Source organism: Macrosteles quadrilineatus, unplaced genomic scaffold (genome assembly GCF_028750875.1).
Source record: "Macrosteles quadrilineatus isolate MER2022 unplaced genomic scaffold, UCM_ALF_1.0 Scaffold_2__2_contigs__length_208266976, whole genome shotgun sequence".
Classification (NCBI taxonomy): domain Eukaryota; kingdom Metazoa; phylum Arthropoda; class Insecta; order Hemiptera; family Cicadellidae; genus Macrosteles; species Macrosteles quadrilineatus.
Window position 1 is genome coordinate 34,739,112 of NW_026542595.1, and position 16,590 is coordinate 34,755,701.

A 16,590-nucleotide genomic window follows, 5' to 3' on the forward strand; every position below is an offset into this window, starting at 1 on the left:
TTTCACCACTAGTTACACAAATAACTATTTCGAATTAAATTAAAAATAGGACAAAGGTATGTATTACAATCTATTGTTGTTGTCTTCATTGTTTAGCTGCTTTTCTTATTTCACATAACCTCGTGCACAGCTGTTTCTTCACGTAGGATGCTTCTTCTATTTTGAGGTTTTTTAACCTCGTATTTTCTTCTGCGAACTCTGAAAACCGAGGATGGAATCAGCATTAGTAAATGGTTAGGATGGGCTAACTCTCAATACAGAATCCAGATCCACCAATCGGCCCTGGAATTGGAATCGAGAATAAAGCTGAGGTGGCATAATTGATTTTCATATTACAATTTTTCTTTTCTTTATCAGCTAGTAAAAAATTTAGTATTTTTAGTGGTTATTAAACCTTGTAATTTTAATATTACAAGATTAAAAGAATAACTACATATTCTCTAAAATATTTGTACTTTACGAACTATCCTATATCAACAATTAGAAGATATGGCAGAGAGATATAATTTAATTTTAAAATTGACAAAACTAACATACCTAACACAGAAGCGAAGCCTGTCATGTTTAACCCTTGGCGGTCAGCAGATGAAGATCTTTTGCCCTGGAGGCTACAGGTTTTTGAAGTTTCTTCTGTGTACACTGCCTCCATAGCGTTCCTCGCTAGCTGCGTATGGGTTTTACTATCGCTCAGTATACGTTGCTTAACAGCTTAAGCAACATATATGTTGTAGGAATCGGTGAGTTTTTTTGTTACCTATAAAAAAAATTAAACCTTTAATTTTATGATAAATTACCATATTCTGCTGTAAAATCCGCAATAAATATTGCGACACTTTTAAAACAATTATCTACTTTGATCAGAACTAAAAATAACCGGGAATATTAAAGATCTGCAATTCTTATATTTGTTGATTCTAAGTGAGATGAGACAAATAAATAATCTGAAAACCACGACATTTTGTTTATTGTTTGTTTTGCTTCAATCTTCAGTCTAACTATAACTCGACTACACTCCAAGTTAGTTCGACATAGAGTAACACGAAACAGCACGCACTATAGAGCGTTATCATAACACACAAATAATATGGATTTTGCCGTAATCATCTTTGTTGCTAACCTTGAGTCAGTTCCATATTTAAAATCCTATACTCTAATACGAGCAATGTTTGCTTGTATGTATGTATGTATGTATGCTTGCTTGCTTGCTTGCTTGCTTGCACCAAGATCTCAAAAACGGCTCCGACGATTTTCTTCAAATGTTGTAAATAGATTATTTTTGGCCTAAAAACGAGTTTACTACAGTTAGAACTGCCAACAAAAATCTAAATACGTAGAAAAATGAAACTGAAAATCACATTTTTTTAACATTAGTCTTATGGGTTGCTAGGTAACCATGTTGGCTTAATTAAATAACAAGGAAAAAGTAAACAAAAGACTTGTAATTTGTCTATCCACAGTACACTAGCAAAACAAAATACAGTACAAAAGGAAAAACATCAGTTGTTCCTATTGAGCAAAGATTATACTGAAGATTACTAGATTCTATAGTCAAGGGTAGTAGTGTGGAGTGTGGGATCTGTTTATGACGATTAGATTACGGTATCTGCAATCCTTAAATGCTATGGAAAGGGAGGAAAACAGGTCCACGACATAGGAAGTGGTGAAGGAAGTAGTAAAGGCGAGCAGTCTGGAGTGTGGGAACTGTTTATGACGATTAAATTAAGGTATCTGCAATCCTAAAATGTAATGGTAGGGAGGAAAACAGGTCCATGACGTAGGAAATGGGGAAGGAAGTTGTAAGGCTAGCAGTGCAGAGTGTAGGGACCGTCTGTGGCATTTATGTATCTGCAATTCTAAAATAAAATAGTATAAAGAAGGAGGGCAAACAGGTCTACGACATAGGGAGTGGTGAAGGAAGTAGTAAGGGTGAGCAGTCCGGAGTGTGGGAATTGTTAATAACGATTAGATCAAGTTATCTACAATCCTAAAATGCTATGGGAAGGGAGGGAATCAGGTCCGCGACGTAGGAAGTGGTAAAGGAAGTAGTAAAGGTGAGCAGTCTGGAGTGTGAAAACTGTTTATGACGATAAGATTAAGGAATCTAGAATCCTAAAATGCTATGGGAATGGAGGGAAACAGGTCCGCGACGTAGGAAGTGGTAAAGGAAGTAGTAAAGGCGAGCAGTCTGGAGTGTGAAAACTGTTTATGACGATTAGATTAAGGAATCTGCAATCCTAAAGTGCTATGGGAATGGAGGGAAACAGGTCCGCGACGTAGGAAGTGATGAAGGAAGTAGTAAAGGCGAGAAGTCTGGAGTGTGAAAACTGTTTATGACGATTAGATTAAGGAATCTGCAATCCTAAAATGCTATGGGAATGGAGGGAAACAGGTCCGCGACGTAGGAAGTGGTAAAGGAAGTAGTAAAGGCGAGCAGTCTGGAGTGTGAAAACTATTTATGACGATTAGATTAAGGAATCTGGAATCCTAAAATGCTATGGGAATGGAGGGAAACAGGTCCGCGACGTAGGAAGTGGTGAAGGAAGTAGTAAAGGTGAGCAGTCTGGAGTCTGGGAACTGTTTATGGGAATTACATTAAGGTATCTACAATCCTAAAATGCTACGAGAAGGGTGGAAAACAGGTCCATGACGTTGGAAATTGTGTAGGAAGTAGTAATGCTAGCAGTGCAGAGTGTGGGAACTGTCTGTGGCATTTATGTATCTGCAATTCTAAAATGGTATAGTGAAGGAGGGCAAACAGGTCCACGACGTAGGAAGTGATGAAGGAAGTAGTAAAGGCGAGCAGTCTGGAGTGTGAAAACTGTTTATGACGATTAGATTAAGGAATCTGCAATCCTAAAATGCTATGGGAAGGGAGGGAAACAGGTTCACGACGTAGGAAGTGGTGAAGGAAGTAGTAAAGGTGAGCAGTCCGGAGTGTGGGAACTGTCAATAACGATTTGATCAAGTTATCTACAATCCTAAAATGCTATGGGAAGGGAGGGAATCAGGTCCGCGACGTAAGAAGTGGTGAAGGAAATAGTCACGTTGAGCAGTCCGGAGTGTGGGAAATGTTTATGACGATTAGATTAAGGTATCTACAATCCTAAAATGCTATGGGAATGGAGGGAAACAGGTCTGCGACGTAGGAAGAGGTGAAGGAAGTAGTAAAGGCAAGCAGCCCGGAGTGTTGGAACTTTTAATGACGATTAGATTAGGGTATCTGCAATCCTAAAATGCCATTGGAAGGGAGAGTAACAGGTCCGCGACGTAGGAAGTGGTGAAGGAAGTAGTAAAGGTGATCAGTCTGGAGTCTCGGAACTGTTTATGGGAATTACATTAAGGTATCTACAATCCTAAAATGCTACGAGAAGGGAGGAAAACATGTCCATGACGTAGGAAATGGTGTAGGAAGTAGTAATGCTAGCAGTGCAGAGTGTGGGAACTGTCTGTGGCATTTATGTATCTGCAATTTTAAAATGGTATAGGGAAGGAGGGCAAACAGGTCCACGACGTAGGGAGTGGTGAAGTAAGTAGTAAAGGTTAGCAGTTTGGAGATTGGGAGTGGATTAATGTATCTGCAATACTTTTCAGAGTAAACTAATAATTTCCCCCGAGCAAAGCTCGGTCCCCAGGTACTAAAACATAAAAGCATCAAAGTATTTTATATTTTATTGAAACATATACAGTAGGCCTAAATAAAATATATGCGAACTTTTATGGCAGACTCCATAATATTTGTTTACATAACACTATTGAATAAACCGATAACTAAACTTGGCGTCCCCATCTTAAGTAATTGATAGATTGAAATTTAAAACCAAACTTCTCTATCGGTTTTAGCAATCGATATTTACTGTGATAGTGGATATCAGAGTTAAGCCAACTAAATCAGCACTTTAAATGAAATGAAATGAAATGAAATGAAATGAAATATTATTTATTTATCCAGGCAAAAGTTAGGGCCACATGGCCCTTTCTTACACTTAACCTGTCATAAATATAACACACATATTTTACCAATTACATTAATATACAACAAAAACAAAATCTAAATCATGGATACAGAAACTTAAACAAAAGAAAATAACTTACATTTTAAACTGTACAAAAATAATCTTCCTCTTTCCCTCTCTCTCTCTCTCTCTCACACACACACACACACACACACCAAGCACATCTGTCAGTGACCAACCACGCGTACAAGCCCCTAGGACAAACCAACCATGGCCATACGTTCAAAATACATATTTTTTAGCGCTGCCACAAACCGGGAACGGTTATCAAGGGATTTGATGGCTAAGGGGAGGTCATTCCAAAGTCGGCAAGCGGTCACAACAAACGCCCCGTCGTAAACTGCAGTCCTATGATGAGGCATACGCAAAGTCAATGAAGCATAGCGTGAAAATCTAGCACTTTCTTCAGCTACAAACCTAAAATCATCTACAAAATATTTTGGAAAATTTGATTTTATTATTGAATAGGTTAGCAAAAGGATTTTAATTGATCTAAGGTCACATAGCTTTAATAGTTTAGAATTAATGTAGTAAGGCGTGATACGCTCACTGCGTCTCAGATCATAAATGAATCTCAAGCAGTAATTCTGAGCGCGTTGGAGAGCATCAGCGAGGTTTACAGTCATGTCATTGATCACAGAGTTGCAGTAAGTGAAGTGGGGGAAGACAAGTGATTTGACGAGATGTATTTTTATGTGCATTGGCAAAAAGTTTTGTAATTTTTTAAGTGTGTGGATTGATGCAAACACCTTTTTACGGATGTCTAAGACTGCATCGCCCCAAGTAAGTGTCGAGTTCATAGTAAGTCCTAGGTTTTTGACCTTGTCACAGTAAAGCAAAGCTGTTCCATTTATATTTATTGGATTTGTCGTGAGAAAGTCAATTGAGTTCCGTAACCGTGGATGACAAATTATGATAGGTTTAGTTTTTTCGTGATTGAGTCTGAGTCCGTGTTTATTAGTCCAAGTAACGATTTTCTCAATATCTTCATTCACTCTCTGAACACTTTCATTGATCTGTTTGGGTGAAAAATGTGTATAAATCTGTAAGTCATCAGCATACATGTGGTATTTACAGTTTGTGAGGACTGAGCTCAAGTCGTTTATGTATAGTACGAACAACAGAGGACCAAGGATGGACCCCTGAGGTACACCACTAGTAACTGTCTCCCAGTCAGATCGTAAGTCATCAACCTCAACACACTGCCGCCTGTCTGACAGATAGGATCCCAGCCAGTCCAATACACCATTTGAAAACCCTATGGCCCTTAGCTTTTCTAAGAGGAGCTTGTGATTTACACAGTCAAAGGCTTTAGAGAAATCAAATAAGGTAAGAATCGTTCCCTGCCGATGTTCCATTGCTAGTCTAATGTCGTCCGTCACACGTAAAAGTGCTGTTTCTGTACTATGAGCTGCTCGAAAGCCAGACTGTGAGTTGCATAAGATATTGTTTTCAGTCAGAAAATCAGTTATTTGGCAGTGAACGATTCTTTCAAGGCCTTTAGATAATGCGGGCAATATACTGATCGGCCTGAAGTCCTGGCAAGAAGCCGGGGCTGGGATCTTATTCAAGGGTCGAATTAGAGCAGACTTCCAAGAAATAGGGAATGTGCTTTGCCTTAAGGATGTGTTGAAAATATATGTGATAGTTGGGAGAATAGCAAAGAGAATGTCTTTAATAAAGCGAATTGGAATGCCGTCCGATCCGACAGCATTACTCCGAATACGTCGAATAGATTTCAGAACATCAGACTGCAGTACAGGTCTGAAAGTGAACTTAGGATATCCCAATTCTTGAGCAGGGGAGTTTCTTAACTCAGTTACGTGACTTTCAACTTGTTGTTGATTGATGCTTTGGCCAAAGGAAGAGAAGAATGCATTTAATTCATTGAGAGGAATGTTGACTCTTTGTGCATCAGGTTGTTTCCCAAGCCCAAGACTTTTTACGTTACGCCATAAAACTCTAGATGGTTGGTTCTTATTTTCAAAAAGCATATGAATGTGTCTTAATTTTGAATTTCGCAAAAGTTGTTTGACTCTATTTCGTAAATACCGGTACTCTTCCATTTCTACTTGATTCTGGGAACGCCTTGCTCTCCTAAAAAGACAGTCACGTCTTGCCATCAAGCTACGTATTTCAGGGGTTATCCATGGCACTGGTCGTTTTTTAGTCAAACGTTTTGAAACAATTGGAGCATGTTTATCAAATAAATGTAAAATTGTATTGTTCAGTTCATTTACCATTTCATCAAGACATGGTAAATTTTCAATTAGATGCCATGGTGTGTTCTGGATATCTGTCATGAACTCAACTTCATTCATATTCTTAAAATCCCTATATTTTATAAATTTAGTCTTGGGTTTGGGTGCCTTAACTGAATACACACAAAATATGAGGTCATGCTTGGATACTGCTGGAACTGGAAGCTGCCCATGATGTACAATGTCTTCAGCATCTGATACTACTATTAAGTCTAAGAGAGTGTCAGACTCGGCAGTATGATGTGTAGGGTCCAGTGGGAGTATGTTTAAGTTACATGAGTCGAATAATGTAGTCAGTTGTCTGTATTCATAGTTTTGATTGGTTGAAAGTAGGTCAGTGTTGAAGTCACCCATGATCAAGACATGACTAAATCTAAATAATGAATTTAACAGAGCGTTTTCAAATTCCAGTAGATTGCCCACTCTAGGTGGGCGGTAACACACACTTAACAAAAGGTCAACACCAGATAGACTAATTTCTATCATTAAAAATTCAGGTTTTGCCGAATACTCAGAATTTGAACAGTTGACAACTTTAAAATTGATTCCCTCCCTGATATAAACTGCAACACCTCCACCCTGCTTGCCGGTTCTATCATTGCGCTGCAGAATATAGCCAGGGAGGTTTACTTCATGTGATGGAATGCTCGGCTTCAACCACGACTCTGAAACTGCAATTAGATCAAAATCCCTGTATTTGAACATTTCTCTTACCTCATCAATATGCGCACGCAACGACTGAGCGTTGATGTGCGCCGCCTTTAGTTTCTTGGGGTAAGGAGAAAGGGAGCGAGAGAGAAGGTCGGCGGTTGATAATGGGTGCTGAGGGAGGGGTGAGGGGGGAGTGATAAGCCGGCCGGTGTGACGAGCACTATGAGGATGTGGACTGGCTATCCTGGGTCCACGGGTCGCAGCGCCACGGCAGGCGCATCCCAGGCGCACACACACATAGTGATCACTGACACATTCACACACACATGCATACAATCACTCAACTCAATACATGAGATAATCTCCATAAATTAAACTAGCAACATTTTGTTTAAACGCGTGAAGCATTACAGACTCCGAAACAATAGACTTAGCAATACAATATTATTTCAGATAATAGCAATTAAATAAATAATAAATAAAATAACTAATAAGCAACGAGACATGTATTTTATATAAGATCTACTCGAACAAACAGTTTGACTTCGGACAAAAATATTAATATGATTTTATTTAATGCAGGCAAAAAGGTAAACAATGTTCTTTGTAAATAATTTAAGTTATCTAACAAAACATGCTAATAGTATAATATAATACCAATAACGAGTGTATACTTAATTTCAATTATAAATTTAAAAAATAATAATGCTTCATTAAAAATAAATATGTAAATAGGTTTAAAGTAATTAAATAAAAATTAAAATACATATTTATAAAATAAAATCTCTGTAAATGACGTATACAACTCTAATATATCATTTTTAAATAAATAGCAGAGCATATATAGGCCTACAATAATTGTCATGAATCACTTATCATTCATTATTTATTAACAAATCTGACATATATTAGAGAAAATTCATTTGTCTCGATAATAATTAGCTAGATATGGATAGTAATAGCAGTAATCGTTTTATTGAAGCATTGCAGTATTGAAACAGTTATTTGCAAACCAGCCTATCAAGTAATTTTGTTAAGATAATAAAATATTCAATATTTATTAATAGTAACAAGAAATAATAATAATAAACTTAAAATATTACTTTTGTATGAAAAATAATTAAATAAAAATATGCTTACTGTTAAAAAGCTGTTGTGCAAAATTTACAACATGATAAGAAGAATGAGAAAAAAAACTAATAAAGACTATTTTCTTATCTGGGCGAGTTGGTCCTGGATCCGGTCGGTGTCGGGTTTCTCACCTCGGGCGGAAGATCAGCCATGCTCGTCGCCACGTTCTTGGTCCCCTTATCAAGCCACAGCACCCTGCCGTCGAGTGTCCACACGTTTTTGGCGCCGAACTTCGACACGACCCTCCGGTATACCTGATGTCGACGGTGTGTCAGATCCTCCTTGATAATGATACCAGTCCCTTTTAACTTCTTTTTCGCTTCAAAAACCGTCCGTCGTGATCTGTAGGATGAAAATCGTACAATTATGGGTCTCTCTTGCTTCAACTCGCCAGGCTCCAGTTCCCGATGTGGACCGACACGATGCGACCGTGAGATGGCGTCCCTTGATAGGTCGATTCCCAATTTTTCACGGCACAACTCTAACACCAGAGCGTCTGTATCCTCGTCTTTTTTCTCTTCAATTCCGAATACACGAATATTATCTCGTCGCTGGTATTGTTCTAAGTCGTCGATCCTGTCCTCCAACCTCCCGTTGATCACCTTCAGTTTATTTTGCAGGTAACCGACCTCGTCTTGCAACTTGCATATTGCTTCATTGAAAGTAGCCAATGCCGCTTCCACAGCCACTCGTACAGCCTTCTCCACTGCCGTCTGTATTGCCGCGAGTAGCGCTGCGTCGATGTTATCAGTGCGGCCGGCTGGCATTGTTGATGTTTTGGCAGAACTCGTTGCTGGAGCTGCAGCCGGGTCTGATAACGAGCGCTGTAGATGTTCTTTTCTGCCACTGGATAGCAGCACCGGCTTGACTTTGTTTCCTGATCTCAACTTCGGTGGAGAACGGAACATGAAAATTGTTTTTGAGGTTAGAAACTAAAAATAACTTTGCAATCACTAATATTAGTTCAATTAAATCAAATAAGACGAACAACACGAAGAAAAACTAAAAATCCACTTATATACACAATATTAAAACAAATAAATATCAACTTAAATAAATATTTTGGCAAAATTAACGGAGCTGAACTGAACACGCGTTCACTCAAGCAATGTCATCCCCTCCTGTGATACACTTTAATGACGTCATCGAACCTCTACTACTTTTCCCCGTGACCAACGCTGTTCTTCTTGCCTTGGTGAATCTGAGTGAACCATTTGCAAAAAAAACTTGCTATTCATTCTTGCTAGTTGCGATTCAGACGAAACTTCAGTCAGACGACTTGTTTTCTCATTCTACTGTACTTTTAGTTCACATTAAAAAAAAAGCAGATCCTACTATTAACTAAGCAAGCATTTTTTATATAACATTTATACAAGTAGATATCTGTCTCAAAAACGAATTATATTGCAGCTAAGTATATTGATGGCTATATAAATAAGAATGGTTGTCAGTCTTACCTTCAAATATTTCACGCTGTGCCAGTAGGTTGCTGTAATGCTGTGAGTTGCAATATCGTATGTAGCCGACCGAGCGGAGTGATTTTATAACGATGTGATGTAAAAAATAGTTTAGTATCGGGCCCGGGCGTGTAGACTCGGACTGTAGACTCGGACTGTAGACTCGTAGGGTAAAAGAAAATGTCATTATATTCTGAAGTCGCAGTTGATGTATTTGTAATAATAATACGCAGCAAGAAATGTTGGGAATTAGATGAAATAAAACAACACAATACCATTTTTTTTCTCTACCATTCGAATGTTCGAATATACTCATTAAGATCGAGTTTCGCTCGAATACTAATGTATTCGTTCAACTATTCGAACTTTCGAATATTCGCACACCCTTAGATGTTTGTATTTTAAAGTTTAAAAATCTGATTCTTTGAAACTTTTGGAAGAGGACTAGCACATAGATGGTTCTAAAGCTGTGGAAGATTCTCATCAGAAGAATTGAAAGAGACGTTTGCATGGTATTTTCAATCAATCTTCTGCTAATTTGTTGAAGAGGGTTTTCTTGTTTCCTGACTAGTTTCTTCAAGGGGTACAACAATGTTTTAAACTTTAATGCACTGTATTTGTCTAATGGGAAAAATTAGTTATGTCGTCACAGATGTGTTAAAGGCCATAAAAATGGTGTGTCATACTGCTGTCCATAAGTTATTTTGCAGGTTCTCAAAAAGAACACCAGAAGTTCCTTTGCTGATTGAAAATGGGTATAACGAATTCTAGGACTCAAAAGAATTTTCACAGAATTTTTTAGAAGACCCCATCTGTACGTTGAAGAAGAAAAGAAAGTGCATATTCCTTGAACGAACGAAAAGAAAATCGTCACCTCAGAGCAAGACTTCTATGCAGCTTAGCAACCTACTAAGTTTAAAGAGTGGGCTGTGCACGGTACAAAATCTACAGTATGGTTTCCTTCCTGAATTATGGTTTGGAGACCACTATATTTACCGGACATATTTGAGGCATTGTCTCAACTTAGTCCTCAACAGTTTTCAATACTAAGTTTTATGGCATCCACAACAGTTTTTTCCAAGCTTTCGGATTTATGTGAAACTGCAGGCAATAGGGCATCTAGGTGTTGATAGGTGTGCATAAATAAATACTCCAATGAGAATTAGAACATGAAATAATTAATTGAGTAATTAATTGTTCACAATTAAGATTTAATATCCTGGATAGACAGAGGCCATTACAAGAAGAAGGACTTAGCTTAGTGTTGCCAAGCGCAACTTAAAATTATATTAACAACATCTTCCCCCTTAAGTTATGCAAAACAGTAAACAAAATATAGGCTTAACTAAAACAAAACACTTCTGAAAATTTTACTCAACAGTATTTGTTATATGAACATAAAGTTTTGAATCTTAGGCCTACATAAAATTTTAGCCTATCTAAATCTAAATTAACATAATTAATAGCCTAACAAAAAACACATGTTCTAACATCTCTTTGTATTTCTATTGATTGTCGTAAGTCAATCTTTTAGGATTCCTTATAACTCGACCTTTGCTCGTGACATAACCGCCCATAGTCAAATTGAGCGTGAAATGTGAGCCATTCATTTTGTATGTACTAGGTTTCACCAATATATCTTTGGTAAGAATGTGGCTGTTGAGACGTATCACAAACCTCTTGCAGGTTTGTTCAAAAAGCCTTTGGCTAGTGCACCCTTAAGATTGCAAAATATGCTACTTAAAGTTCAAAGATACGATCTTAATGTATTGTATAAACCAGGAAAGCTTTTGTTTATTGCTGACACTTTTTCAAGGTCATCAATCCCTATTACCTCTTTAGAGGAAATAGATCAAACTAATGAAGATATTATTTGTTAAGTAAATACTTTAAGACTACACCGTCTATTTCTAAGGATAAGTTAGTTTTGTTCAAATCAGAAACAGAGAAAGATGGTAACCTTGTAAAGGTAAAAGAACTGGTCATGAATGGTTGGCCTAAGAATAAGATTAATTTAGATGATAGTGTAAAACCGTTCTGGAATTTGAGAGAACATTTACATATCATTGATGGTTTGCTATTTAAAAATGATTGTCTTGTAGTACCTCGTAGTTTACAAAAAGAAATGATGATAAAACTTCATGATGGTCACGTTGGTGCTAATACGTGTAAAACTAGGGCTAAGAATGTGTTATTTTGTCCAGGAATAAATGCAGACATAAAACAAATGGTAAACAATTGTATTACTTTTGCTAAGCATTCTCCTAGTAAGAAGTGTGTCACAGGCTTTTTGTTTTTTGCTTTGCAGTCAAACGAATACATTATGTAGCTATTGACAACAGCTGAATCCAGGAAGTAATAAACAAGTTTCATCCACCATCTTCTTGATTTTTGCACAATGGTGTAGCTTGAAATGTAGGAGACTGGGGTAATGGGAGTCACCTAAGGGAGAATCGCTGTATGACCAAGGATTTTCATCCATTGACTTTCACTGTTATATACATACGTTCCAAATATTGTTTTCTACAACATAAACCTAAGAATTGTGCCCTAGATTAATAATTTTTGAAGTTAAATAACATAAACAAAAAAAATGTATTTGACCGCCATTTCCCCACTCATGGGGTAATGAGAGTCAGTATTTGATTCAATGTATTTTGCATTACATAACAGGAAAAATGGAAAATAATGAATAAAGATGCAGTTTATAAGTATTTAATTCATAATAACAGTTAGAACACAAAAATCAAACGTCAAAGTTTTCAAAATTAACATTAGAACATAAGCTAAGGAGTGAAAATTGTTTATAAAAAAAAAGTGACTGGATTTTAAATCTTAATTAGGCCTAAATTTGAGTTTAGAGCAAATGTCACATTTATATCCTTGTGGATTATCCCAACCGGAACATAGCTAGCCTGTGGGCCAACAATCCACATGATGTACAGCGAAACCAACTCTCTCCATCTTTTCCTGTGTCTTGACAGTAAAAACAAACTTCATTGTCAAATTCTGTGATTTCTAGGTCAGAAAGGTCATTGCACACAAACTCTTCATTGTCAGAATCCGAGTCGTATTTCAGTTCCTTCTTAGTGTATTTCTTATTTGCTTTCCTCTTAGGTTTGATAGTTTTTTTTTTGTAAACTTTGGTGCTTTGTTACACGATTTCTCAGTCATTTTCTTTTTCAAATTAGGCCTATTTAGTTGTTTCTCCTCCTTAATCTTCCGCTTGGCTGCCTTCTCTTCCAACTTTATCTTAGTGGGGGTTGAAGTGAGGATTTCTGAATGTTGTTTCGGCCTTGATTTTCTAGCAGGAAACCCCTGAACTGACGTCCAACTGCTGCACCCTGGTAAGGGAGAGATGCTCTCGATAGGCACAGTGATCTGAGACGTCTTAGGTAGTTCACGCATCTCTTGTCTTCTTTCATCTTGCAAGGGAACTTGCGGAGATTGTCGATGTTCAGCAGTATCCTCCACAACTTGCATAGCGACCTCCTCCACTTCTGTCGTGGCAACCTCTTCTACAGCTACCTCTTCTGTTGTAGAAAGTGAATTATCAGGAAAATGTTCCTCAGCCAAAAAATCCTCTTCGGTAAAAATACCAGGATTCAACGGGTGGATGCCAGTAACCTCAAATCCACTTGTGGCCTTTGCTATTGTTGCAACCTTTGAATAGGCCTTGTAAAAGAGTTCAGATATATCGTATGGCGTAATTTTTACAAAACTCCTGGACTTCATGAATAAATCACATTCTCTGCGTTAAGCCGCTTTCAGTGGTGAATAAAAAACTACGTCTAACGGTTGCAGCCTGTGTGAAGTGTGGGTTGGCAATGAAACCATGACTATTCCATTCTCCTTGCAAAATTTAAACGATTCCAATGTGCAATGAGAGTTGTGTTTGTCTAAAATTAAAAGAACTTTGTTGTCCAGACTTGCATGAGTGAAACTTGCAAAATGTTTCAACCAAACTAGAAACAGATCTTCATTTATCCAACCAGATTTTGAGCAACTATAAATAGATCCTGGTGGTCCATTTCTTTCCAATGCTGGACACATACGCTGTCGAGGAAAGATAAACATGGGAGAGCAGTATTGGCCTGCTGCGCTCATTGCACATAAAACGGTGACATTCTTGCCTCTTTCCCAACTTGTGATGGACCCTACTCTTTTCTGCCCTTTCTCTGACAAAATGAGCCCAGGGTCTTGGACCGTTGAAATCCCAGTCTCGTCTGCATTCCAAATGTTGGTCTCTTTAAATTTGTGTTTCGAAATAACTTCCTCTAAGTTTTGAAAAAATCTATTCACCTTTTCTTTGTTAAAGCCTTTTACTCGCCCTATGCTGGTAGCTTCTGGCTTTCGAACACTAATGTTATGTCTCCTCATAAATCCCAATAACCAGTCCAAACCAGCCATTTTCGTATCTTTGTTGAACCTGTGTTTCACGTTATTTTCTTCAGCATATTGGTAAGCAATTTGTCTTAGTTTAAGTGGTGTTAGACCATAGAAAACTTTGGATAAAATCTTAACATGGGTAGCTAAAGCTAATTCATGTTCAGGTGGTAAGTCGCACTTTCTCCCTAAACTTGGCTCAACAATAGATTTAGTTTTAATTCGGGCCTGCAATGTACTAAAAGGTATTCCTGATGTTTTGGAAGCCCTCCGGATAGATACTCCTTCTTCAACAGATTTAAGGGCTTTAGCTAAATCTGCTGAAGTCCATTTAGCTTTGTCTGTTTTCCGAATGTATGTTCTAGGCATCTGTAACATAAAAAAAGAAAAAAAAATAATAATTTGGGGTAATGGTGGTCAAATAATTTAATGACCCCCATTCCCCCAAAGCTACTGACTCTCATTACCCCGAACGCATAATTTTCTTTAACATAACCTCAAATACTAACATAAAGCTAATCCTAAGCGTACAACTACAGAAATGGATAGTGGAACATACCTTTGTTCGAAAATGATCACTCCCAAGCGAAGAAAGTTCTAGTTTATAGTTATTAACTTCATTTAAAACAGCTTAAAAGTTATAAGAAACAGAGCAAAATCACTTTTTAATTCACAATGGCCGAGTCTCTACTGGTATGTTGACAGGAATCGGGGCAGTAGTTACCTAAACCGCCACCAAGGAGCAGCACCTGCTGGAAGCAATCTACGCTACCTACATTTTCAAATATTTGAGTGACCCTTATTACCCCATGACCTCCATTACCCCAGTCTCCCCAGTCTCTGATCGAATTTGTCGACACCACCCATGTATTTATTGTATGTGGCTACAGCCTTTGGACAAGGCATAGTTTCACGCTGTCCTTTATTATTTGTTCTTTGTACAGTGGTCACATCTGCTTGGCAGTGCATGCTGGAAATTACAGACACACATTTATTCCCTCTGTCCATCCACTTCACTACACTTAGGTCACCACACTGTGCAAAGTCATATTCATGCTTTTTTATTTCCTTATCTATAGGACCTCAATTAGGATTCCACGGACATATTTTCTTATGTCTTGATATATGAGGTTTAGAAAAAGGTTTATTATAATATGAACACAAAGTACTGTTTTCCATCACCTCTATTTGGAGAACAGTATTTTCACAATCTAATGAATCATTCAACCAGATAGCAGACGACTAATTAAGAAATTATTAGCACATTTAACATAACACATTTCCACCACAGATTTATCACCAACTTTGACCCCCACAAGATAAGAACGTATTTCGGGTCAGAATAATTATGGCCCTATTAGACCATACACACTAGCTTTATTAGCAATATTGGTTACAGTTTTTGATTGTACCCCATTTCAGGGCTCTCACCCTCACCCTGGAAGGAATCAAAAAATACCCCTTCCTGAATCCACAATCTCAAAAATCTTGTTTTTATTTTTGCCAACTGAATTACTTCATCGGGTAGGTGGTACAACTCCCTGTGTGTCTGCAATTGAAGATCTGGGTTGACAATGCAATTTGCTGACGGAGCTTAGTCCCCGCCAAAAGTTGAGGACTGATTGCACCATAAGTACGCGAAGCGTCGCAAGGTAATTGATGCTTGAAATGGTTGGTCGTGATTCCTGGCAAATACGTAAGGGTTTGCTGAGGGGATTCCTGCTTGATCCCTGAGGGAAGGGATATAAGTGTGTTGACACTAGCCAACATGTCTTTTGTAAGAAGCATGGGAACAACCTTTGCATTTTTAACCTTAACCTCAACCCTCGTATATCTCGAGCATGTGACTTTTTCCGACTCTGATAACAGTTGGTATGTAATGGTGTCTTTTTGGGCATTGTGGTCTTTCCTCACATCTTCCAATCCGATTCGTTGTACATAACCAACTCTCTTCTTATTGAAAAAAAGAATTTTGGACATAAGGGCTTTGCTTGGGTTTTCCCATGCTGGATAACTAAATCTTTTTTTTCAGTTCGTCATAGCATTATCGGCTGTTTCTTTAAGGAATGTGTTCATTTTGATCAAATCCTCGGTCAAGGGCAACGTTTTTGGTTTGTTCCATTTATTTTCATCCAAGTGTTTCCTGGCATGCTTGGAAATGAGGGCGTTGTAGTCTTTTTTTACGAGCTCGATCCATCTTCTCACGTCTTTTACTTCTTTGGGTTTGTTGTTTTCCAACAATGAAGCTATGAGTCTCCTCACAATGTGCTGGAGGATTGTTATAATTTCATTTGTCATTGCTGGGTATTGGAGTTTTCCGTCATCGAATGTCAATTTTGTATTCTGTCCATGAATTCACACACACAATGTCAATCGCATGTGAAATCATCCTCAATGTTTTTACCCTCAATTTACACTGTTTAATTTGAAGTTTGCGTGGTAAATTCTGTTTTTATGGTTAGAAATTAGTATCATTATTAGTTGGTTAAGTTGTTTTTGTCCATGATAATTAACCGAGCCTCGTTATCAGTAGTATACGTGTTGGTCGTCAGCGTGGTTGTAGCGCCGTGTATATCTCCGGTCCGTGCGTGCACGTGTTTCGTATTGTGACTATACACGTGCAGTGACAGTTTATATGGGTGATAGGAAGATCGACAATTTCTTCAACACTGTGACACCTAGATCTGACAA